The sequence below is a fragment of the Bison bison genome, unplaced genomic scaffold (genome assembly GCF_000754665.1).
Source record: "Bison bison bison isolate TAMUID 2011002044 unplaced genomic scaffold, Bison_UMD1.0 scf7180017864338, whole genome shotgun sequence".
Taxonomy (NCBI): domain Eukaryota; kingdom Metazoa; phylum Chordata; class Mammalia; order Artiodactyla; family Bovidae; genus Bison; species Bison bison.
Genome location: NW_011494910.1, coordinates 4,048,656 through 4,058,526, shown reverse-complemented (window position 1 = coordinate 4,058,526; position 9,871 = coordinate 4,048,656). Strand labels below are relative to the sequence as shown.

General features: G+C 41.8%; 1 protein-coding gene across 4 annotated transcripts in view; it reads right to left on the bottom strand.

Annotated features, from left to right (window-relative positions):
- The window catches only part of SRGAP2 (SLIT-ROBO Rho GTPase activating protein 2), a 256,056-nt gene that overhangs the window by 48,764 nt on the left and 197,421 nt on the right, over positions 1-9,871 (bottom strand). The gene's annotated exons all lie outside the window — the stretch shown is intronic.

The window sequence follows — 9,871 nt, the reverse complement described above, 5'->3', positions numbered from 1 at the left end:
AATTCCCTTTCTAAGAGGGCTTTTGGTTTCTGACCCAATTTCCACTGGGTTCCTTTTTTATTTTTTTTAAAGGCCGTGAGCATCTGAGCAGCTGCTGATTTTCCTGGTGGATTAGTGTCCTGCTTTATGTCTTCCTAGGAGCTCCACGTCGGCCACTGAAAGAAACCGTCTCCTTGAGTCCGAGCCCCGCATCCATCTTTTTCAGCTCCACTGAAGAGCTGAGGGTGGAGGGACTCACGGAGCCCCGCCTTCCTGTGGAGAGGACACACACCTGCGGCTGGTCAGCTTGTCCCCTCTCCTGACACCCTCCCCTCCAGGCCCCTCTCAGGGTGCATTCCTTCACACCAGCAGCAGTGTCAAGGCTCAGCCCAGCCCAGCACTCAGAGCATCTCTATCTGAGCTGTATTTTAATCGGCCTGCTCCTCTATTGTGCACGGAGTCTCTGCAGAAAGCTTGGGCTTTCTGAGCACACAGAAGGAGGGGCTGCCACACCCCACTTGCATAACACACACTGGAGGTTCCAAACACAGATGAGGTTTATGGAAATGCGATCCCATCTGCTCTAACAGTCGAAATATGACTGCTGCACTGCGCTTTGTGACTGACTTCTCTCAACCCTTGTCTGCTCAGTGAGAGACTGTATTTCCCTGGACAATTCAGCCAATCTTCCAAACAACCCTATGAACCATGATAACCATTATCCCCATTTTACGGATGAGGATGCTGAGATTTGGGGAGATTCAGTAAGTGGCTTTAGGTCAAACAATTAGTGAGTGGTGGAGCTAGTCTCCATATACGGAGTTAGGCAATACAATATGTGCTTTTATTTTTTAATTTATTTTTTGGCCACGCTGCGCGGCATGTGGGATCTTCATTCCTGGACCAGGGATCGAACCTACACCTACTGTAATGGAAGTTCGGAGTCGTAACCGCTGGACCGACAGGGAAGTCCCCAATGTGTGCTTTTAACCGTTATGAAAAAGTGCTTGATCTGCTATGGTGCAGAGCAGAAGGAGAGAAGCAGAATAAAACCAGTTTTTAGAGTACTTTAGCATGCATTTGACTTCCAGGATAACTGCATACAGCCCACAGGGATGATATCATTGTTTCCTTACTGCAGATGAGGACAGACAGGGGTGCTGCTGACGGCTGCAAGCCCGTAAGTGGTTGTGCCAAGCCCAGATCCCAAGCCTCTGGACTCTCATCACGGTGTCTTTCCCACCCCACCCCACTGCTGTTCACGGGCATCTCAGTTTGCCTTGGATGTCTTCTGCTGCAATGGTTCATCTGCTGGGTCGAGGTCATCTGCCCACCTCTAAACTCAGGCAAAACTGCAGTGTCTCCCCGAGTGTGTGATCTGTGAATCACTGGTGATCCATAAAGTAGTTGAAGAGGTAAGTGGATATAACACTTAAAATGATAATTGTTCTGCCTTTTTTTTAATGTACGAACCAAAAAGTATAGATCAAGCCTTTGGGGTGAAAGTAGAAAGAAAAGGTGCAAAAACTGTGAGTTACTTTTCATCTCTTTACCTTTCTGTGCAGTGTGAACTTTTAACTGAGTGCACATTTCTCTCTCCCCCTTATAAAAACACAGAAAAATGCAGCTTTCTCTGGGGTGCTCATCTTCACCCGCCCACGTTCACCCAGCTGCTCCTGCGTAGACATTGGCAAGTCTCTGACAGCACTTCTCACCCAGCCCTGTCATGGAGGCTTTGTCGCTCCTGTCTCTTTCCCTCCAGATGGTCCCCTCTCTGTGGCTGGAGACCATGGCATTCATTATTCTTCGTGTCCCTGATACTTAGCACTGTGCCCAGCGGACAGCAGACACTCAACAAATCCTTGAAAATTAGTAAATAAATGAACAGTCTCACTTCCCTCTGGCTAGAACCTTCCTCAGCAGTGACAAACCATGCCTTCAAGTATGCCCCTACTCTCTGAATTAAATAGAAGACAAACAAAAAACAAGCCCTACGCCACGTCATTTATGCGGCTTTCCTCACGACCCGTTCCCTCTGCTCCCTTGTGCTTCCGCATAAGAACATCTGCTTAAAAACAGGCTCTGTTGTCACCTTCCTCATCCCATCTGCTCCAGCTGCCAGCTCACCTGCTGTCAGTCTTCCCGGTGTGACACCCTAATCCCCAACCAATGCCAACTGCGAAGCCCGGAACAGTACTTCAGGGCTCAGAGGTGAAACACCTTCAGGAAACATCCACTGTGAATACCTGAACCACCAAAGGCCCCCCTTTGGAAGTTCATCCCAAGGAGACTCTAAAGGCTTCCTAATGAGGGAAAATTCGCCCATGGTAACCCTTAAAATGAGACCAGAGTGCTCAGAAAACAGCCCAAATTCTGAAAGGAGATGCAAACTCCTTCCTGTCACTCATGTGTATACTTGTGATATCAGAAATCATTTTTTTCATTCATGTTCACAGTTCGCTGCTTAACTCTGGCTCTCACTCAGTGAACCATTAAAATAAATAACAATCTGATAAAGAGGTAAGATGAATTACCTTTTCGGGTTCCACTAAATCCTGAAGGATCAAAAGCTGTGTCAAGGTATGACCTACATCCCTAATAGTGGAAACAGTGGTAGGAAGTTTTCCATCTGGGCAAGCTGGGGATGCGGAGGTAAAAGCATCCTATTTGCAGGCATATCATTTATCACTTTCCTGTCCCACCCATAATGCGCTCATCTCTACAAGAGGTCAGCTTCGAGAGTAACCGGACTTTCCTGGAGGAGCTTGCTTAGCAGCGTCCGGTGCTGCTGTCCTGACACACAGCTGAGGATGAGGCAGAAAGGAGGCTTTTCAATGATTTCTGGAGACCAGGGGCCAAAAGAACTGGTCACGGGTAATTTCAAAATCCTTCCTTGGGCAATGAGAGTCATTTTCCTTATCTAAACCATGTCCCAATATTAGGTAATTAATTTTCTTTCATTCCACTTCCTCTACCCTGCTCCTCTCTCCAAACCTCTAAAGGTAGAGTGATCACCTGGACCTTTCCTCAGTGGAGAAGAAAGAAAAGGATCATGGTCAATTCCAGATCACCAAAATGAAGTCAAATTCCTAAAACACAGCCTGACTGCCACACCCCGTGAGCTGCTCCCACCCGCCCCACTCCCATCATTTAACCCTCAATATTACCAAAACTGAGAATTTCGTCCAAAAGGAGAAAGGGAAGCAAGAGTCTATTGGATGATTTTGGTTTTTGCCATTGTGAACCTTCAATTCAGTTTTTATGATCTCATTAATTTCTTTCTTAATAATTCTTAATTTAGTATTAACAGTCAGTGATGAGTTTTATTCACTGAAAAGGATTAGTATGATACTTTTTCTTTCTGAGCCCACCATCCCTTACAGACATTTTAACTGTAGTAAGATGAAGAAGGCTAAGTTGGTATATTTGAGTCCTACCACTTGTTACTCTTCTGACCTTGGGCAAGTCACTTAACTCCCAGAACTTAAGCTTCCCCAACTGAAAAATGGGGATAATATCTTTTTTCACAAGGGTGTTCAAAATGAAATAAAGATAACAAACATGACTGTGATGCCAACCAGTAGATACTCAAAAGTGTTCCTTATACAGAATCACTTGGTCAACTAACTGAAAAACAGCCCTTCCCTCAATTTCTTTGCTCTATGCTAATACTTAAGAAAGCTTGGCAATTCCCTGGTGGTCCAGTGGTTAGGACTTTCACTGCCAAGGGGGTTCAATCTCTGGTTGGGGAAGTGAGATCCTCAAGCCACGTGGTGCCACCAAAAACAAAAACAAAACAAACTCAAAGCAGGTTTCCATCCTTTAAAAAGAAAAAAAGGAGGCACAAGAATGGTTTTCAAATTTAATTTTAAAATGTCTCCTCCCTTTAAATACATTCTTACCATGGTGCTATACAACACATGGACCTTGCCTACCCATTAAATTTAATCTGTGAACCCAAGGTCACAAGTCTCCACCATGATGAGAAAGGGGTGGCTGGGAGGAGTGAGCGGTGCCTAGTTAGCCCCGTGCAGTGCACAGATACACACAGATGTCCTTATGGGGCCTTCTTCCCCACCAGCCAAGCACACTGACATTTCCCCTCCTACCCGTCAATTTTTAAAGCAGGAGACAGCTGTCAGACAGAATACATAATAGAGCAAGCCATCTCCCCACCTGAATTGCATGGCAGGGGCAGTCATTCATTTATACCCACTTAGTACACATTTATCACCTATCTGTTTATTCTTGGAGAATACCAAGAGAAAAAAGATCTTGGACCACACCAAGTCTAGCAGTCTTAGAGCACTGTCTGTTCAATGGCCAAGGAACAGGTTCCTCTACAACTTCTTACCTTACCCAAATCTGTTCCCCCAAATTCACGCAACCTAGCTTTGCTTATTTTATAAACAATTCATCCCCATTTCATCCCCCATTCAAGAATCCCATACTCCAATCCTCACACAAGGAAATACCTGTAGGGTTTGACAGTACTTAGCTGGTTAGTGCGGAGAAGGCAATGGCACCCCACTCTAGTACTCTTGCCTGGAAAATCCCATGGATGGAGGAGCCTGGAAGGCTGCAGTCCATGGGGTCTCTGAGGGTCGGACATGACTGAGCCACTTCACTTTCACTTTTCACTTTCATGCATTGGAGAAGGAAATGGTAACCCACTCCAGTGTTCTTGCCTGGAGAATCCCAGGGACGGGGGAGCCTGGTGGGCTGCCATCTGTGGGGTCGCAGAGAGTCAGACACGACTGAAGCGACTTAGCAGCAGCAGCAGCAGCTGGTTAGTGAACAGACTAGAGACCTCTTCATAAAATTAAATATATGGAGTGAACATTTCATGCAAGGATGGGCATGAAAAAGGACAGAAATCGTAAGGACCTAACAGAAGCAGAAGAGATTAAGAAGAGGTGGGAAGAATACACAGAAGAGCTATACAAAAAAAGTCTTAATGACCTGAATAACTATGATGGTGTGGTCACTCACCTAGAGACAGACATCCTGGAGTGTGAAGTCAGATGGGCCTTAGGAAGTATTACAACAAACAAAGCTAGTGGAGCTTTTAAAATCTTAAAAGATGATACTGTTAAAGTGCTGCACTTAATATGTCAGCAAATTTGGAAAACTCAGCAGTGGCCAAAGGACTAGAAAAGGTCAGTTTTCATTCCAATCCTAAAGAAGGGCAATGCCAAAGAATGTTCATACTACTGCACAATTGCGCTCATTCACATGTTAGTAAGGTTATCCTCAAAATCCTTTAAGCTAGACTTCAGCAGTTTGTGAACTGAGAACTTCCAAATGTATAATCGGGATTTAGAAAAGGCAGAGGAACCGGAGTTCAAATTGCCAACATCCATTGGATCATAGAGGAAGCAAGGGAATTCCAGAAAAACATCTATTCCTGCTTCATTGACTAGGCTAAAGCCTTTGACTGTGTGGATCACAACAAACTGAAAAATTCTTAAAGAGATGGGAATACCAGACCACCTTACCTGTCAAATCGGATGCCGGTCAAGAAGCAACAGTTAGAACTGGACATGGAACAACAGACTAGTTCAAAACTGGGAAAGGAATGTGACAGGGCTGTATATTGTCACCCTGCATATTTAACTTATGTGCAGAGTATACCATGCGGAATACCAGTCTGGATGAATCACAAATTGGAATCAAGCTTGCTGAGAGAAATATCAACAATCTCAGATATGCTAGTGGCAGAAAGCGAAGAGGAACAAAAGAGCCTCTTGATGATAGTCAAAGAGGGGAGTAAAGCTGGCTTAAAACTCAACATTCAAAAAACTAAGATCATAGTATCTGGTCCCATCATTTCATGGCAAATAGAAGGGGAAAAAGTAGAAGCAGTGACAGATTTTATTTTTGGGGGCTCCAAAATCATTGCGGATGGTGACTGCAGCCATGAAATTAAAAGACATTTGCTTTTTGGAAGAAAAGCTATGACAAACCTAGACAGCATTTTAAAAAGCTGAGATATCACTTTGTAGACAAAGGTCCATAAAGTCAAAGCTACGGCTTTTCCAGTAGTCATGTATAGACGTGAGAATTGGACCATAAAGATGGCTGAGCACTGAAGAATTGATGCTTTTGAACTGTGGTGCTGGAGAAGACTCTTTGAAAGTCCCTGGGACTGCAAGGAGACCAAACCTGTCAATCCTAAAGGAAATCAACTCTGAATATTCATTGAAAGGACTGATACTGAAGCTGAAGCTCCAACACTTTGGCCACCTGATGCAAAGAGCTGATTCTTTGGAAAAGACCCTGATGCTGGGAAAGACTGAAGGCAGGAGGAGAAGGGGGCAGCAGAGGATGAGATGGTTAGACAGCATCACTGACCCAAGGGACATGAATCTGAGCAAACTCTGGGAGATAGTGAAGGACAGGGGAGCTTGGCATGCTGCAGTCATGGGGTCGCAAATAGTCAGACACAACTTACTGACTGAACAACAGCAACAACAGCCTATGAGAAGAGAACTGGTTAAATGAACGATGTAACATCTGTCTGTACAAATGAAATTCTGCTCAGCCATTAAAAAAAAGAGTTAGATCTTTTTGGAATAAATTGAAGATAATATCCCAAATAAGTTAAGTAAAAACAGCAAAGTGAAGAACAGTGTTGATGATACACTTCCATTTGTATTTCTATTTATTTTATTTCCTCATATTTCTAATGTAATAATATTATGTTAAAGGTTACATCAGTGGTTGTGTCCATACAGAACACCTGTGGAAGGACACAGAAGAAACCGGTGTCAGTCACTGGCAGGAAGTGCAGGTTAGGAACAGGTAGAGGCTTGACTTCCTTGCTTTTTTGAAATCTTTGCATCTTTTAAAAAAATCTTTAATAGTTACAATAAAATAGGCAATGGGAAAAAAGGCAGACAGTGCAGGATTGCGTGTTACAGAAGATAAGTGATGCAAAGCCAAGGAGATCAGAAAACCTCTGTCTTCTCACTTAGAGCAAAAGAGCAGAAAGCTGAGCAGTTCCCGAGCCTTCCCCTGACCTTAGCTGCTTCATCAGGGCAAAGAGAAAAAGCTCGTGTCTTGACACCAGGAGACCAGTACACCAGAGTTCTGGCTTCAGCTCTTGCTGAAGACCCTGGACAAGCTACCCATCCTTTTTGAATTTTTGTTGTTTGTTAGTTCTTGAAAAAAAAATCTTTCAAATGAAAAGATTTGGCTAGATGATTTTAAAAAAACACTTCAAGCTTTAAAATTTCATGATTATTTTCCTGGTACTCTTGCAAATGACCAACCTTTATAGATCATGCTTCAAGTTTCCAATCGCTGTCATCTGGGCAGATCAATCTGACGACAGCCAAGAGTGCTCAGAAGTATTCCTAGCAGCCCTCTGGGTCACTAGGCACACTACCAGGAATCAAAGCCATGACCAGAGACCTCTTTCCAACTTTCCAAAAGAAGGGAACCCCAGGAGGAGATACTCCGAGGTCTTTGAAGGGCACCAGGAAACACAGGAAACAGAAGGGTAAATGTTTGTAAAGGCAAAGACTAAGGGAAGGACACCTGCAGTTGTCTTGGCTTTGTGGGGCTGGCAAGCACAGGCAGACATCCTGGCGAACATTCACACACCACCTTTTCTTTGCCACCCACCCCCTCAAAGTCCTTTTAACATGAACTGAATTATCTGACGCATTCCAAACATCAATCACAAAAATGGTGAACTCTTTTACAAATCTGTTACTAGACAAGCCCGGACAAACAAGCTTACTGTTAGCCAAGGAAATTTACACACAATTTTGATAAGTAGCATTATGGTCACAAAAGACAGGAAATGAGTTAGTGGACATCAATGCATTCAGACAGAGGTGAAAGGGTGGGCAGGATTTGGGAGATCGCCGGTTTGAATATGGTCATTCCTGCTCTTACTAAAGGTCAATTCTAAATACAAATGTAGCATCCCTTAAAGCTCAGAAGTAATTTCTGAAGTCTTCAATACAGATTTTTATGTTCAAAATTCTCATTTAATCAAAAAATGGAAATCTTCTGCAATGTAACAAGATTGGGTCATGTAAGTAGTGTTATATCTAAGCAGTCCAGACAGAACAGTCAGAGAATCCTATTATTTAAAGCCTCTCGAATATTTAACAACCTCCAGAGATAAAGAAGCTTGGGGAGGTACACAGCCCTCACTACAGACAAGAAGGTTCTCCCAAGTCTGTCCCAGATTTTTCATGCCTTTACGCTTTTGCATATGCTGCTCTGGTCTCAGAGAATTCTTTTCTCTTCTTGATTCTCTGCCTTATCAGCACAAAGTCACTTTTGTGTGATGTTTCCCCAACTCCACTCATCATGGTTGCCATTCATACATGTGTGCGTGTATGCACTTAATATTTTTTACATTTATTTTTTAAATTATCAAAATTAACCTATTGTAATTCTTTAGAAATATGCAGTAAAAAAGAAGTTCTCCCTTCCTAGGCCTAATTCCACCATTCTCTTCATTTGATATTCTTAGCATTCCCAGCTTATATAGCACAGTGTCAGAGTAGATCCTTAATAAATGATCAATGAATAATTTAATAATTTTCAATGAATAAATTACAGTGATGATAGGGATAATAAATTTTCAGCATTTTTGAGTACTTACTACAAATAGGCAATATGCTATATATTTTACAAAAATGAATGATTGAGCCAAAATATCATTCTATTCTTTCTTTGTATTGATTTTAGCATTTTACTCATAAATACATTTAAAGCATGTTATAATTACATGGCTTTCACTTAAATTAATCATCTAAGTGAAAACAGCAGATTATAAAACAATATGCACAGCAGTATGCCATTTTTATAATAAAATTATAAATATATGTTCATATCCATGTGCATGCATAGAAAAAAGCCTGAAAGAGAATATATTCTAACACTGTTATCTGTAGATATTTGGGATTATGAATGATTTTTAGTTTCTTCTTTCTTACTTCTAAAGTTTATATAATAAGCATGTTTTATTTTGTATAACAAGAAAAAAAAGTTATTTAAAAAAACAGTACTGTTAAATCACACCTTTTCAACAGTCTTCTCTAGGACTTAAAAAAACTTTTGAAGAACTCTTAGTTTAACTACTTGAAAAAACAGATTTCTTCTTTAAAAAAGATAGCAAATCAATAGTGTTCCTAATGGAGAAAGGGCAGTGTTCAAAGAAGAATTAAACAAATGGTTCCAGTTGCAGGAGAAATTCAATTTGCTACTTGCAGACTATGCTTCTTGACTGAGAAACAAGTTAATTCTGCTCATTCAGAATCAGTATGCATATTCACTGGCTATATTTCCTCTCACATCTGCAAACTTAATTTCTTCTTTTTAGTTGTCAGAAGATTAGGAAATAAATTTTAGCTCAGGCAATAAATCCTACTTGGCAAGCTCGAAATAACTCAATTATTAAAAAGTAGCACCAAAGACCAACCAGCAGCCTTCCAAAGGACTGTTAACACTGCTTAAAAAAAATGGGTCCATCTGTCTAAAAGAGGACTGGGAGATGCATGAATAACAAAATATAAATATAATGTTTTAAAATTCTCTGCAAACCAACAATGTTGTATATTACCTGTTCCTTTGAGTTTTAGCCATTATTATGAAAATAATTTTGTATTGCCACAAATTATAAAGTTATCACATCAACTAGAAGAGATAACAGATTTTAACCCTAAGGTAACCCTTGGACTGCAAGGAGATCCAACCACTCCATTCTGAAGGAGATCAGCCCTGGGATTTCTTTGGAAGGAATGATGCTAAAGCTGAAATTCCAGTACTTTGGCCACCTCATGTGGAGAGTTGACTCATTGGAAAAGACTCTGATGCTGGGAGGGATTGGGGGCAGGAGGAGAAGGGGACGACAGAGGATGAGATGGCT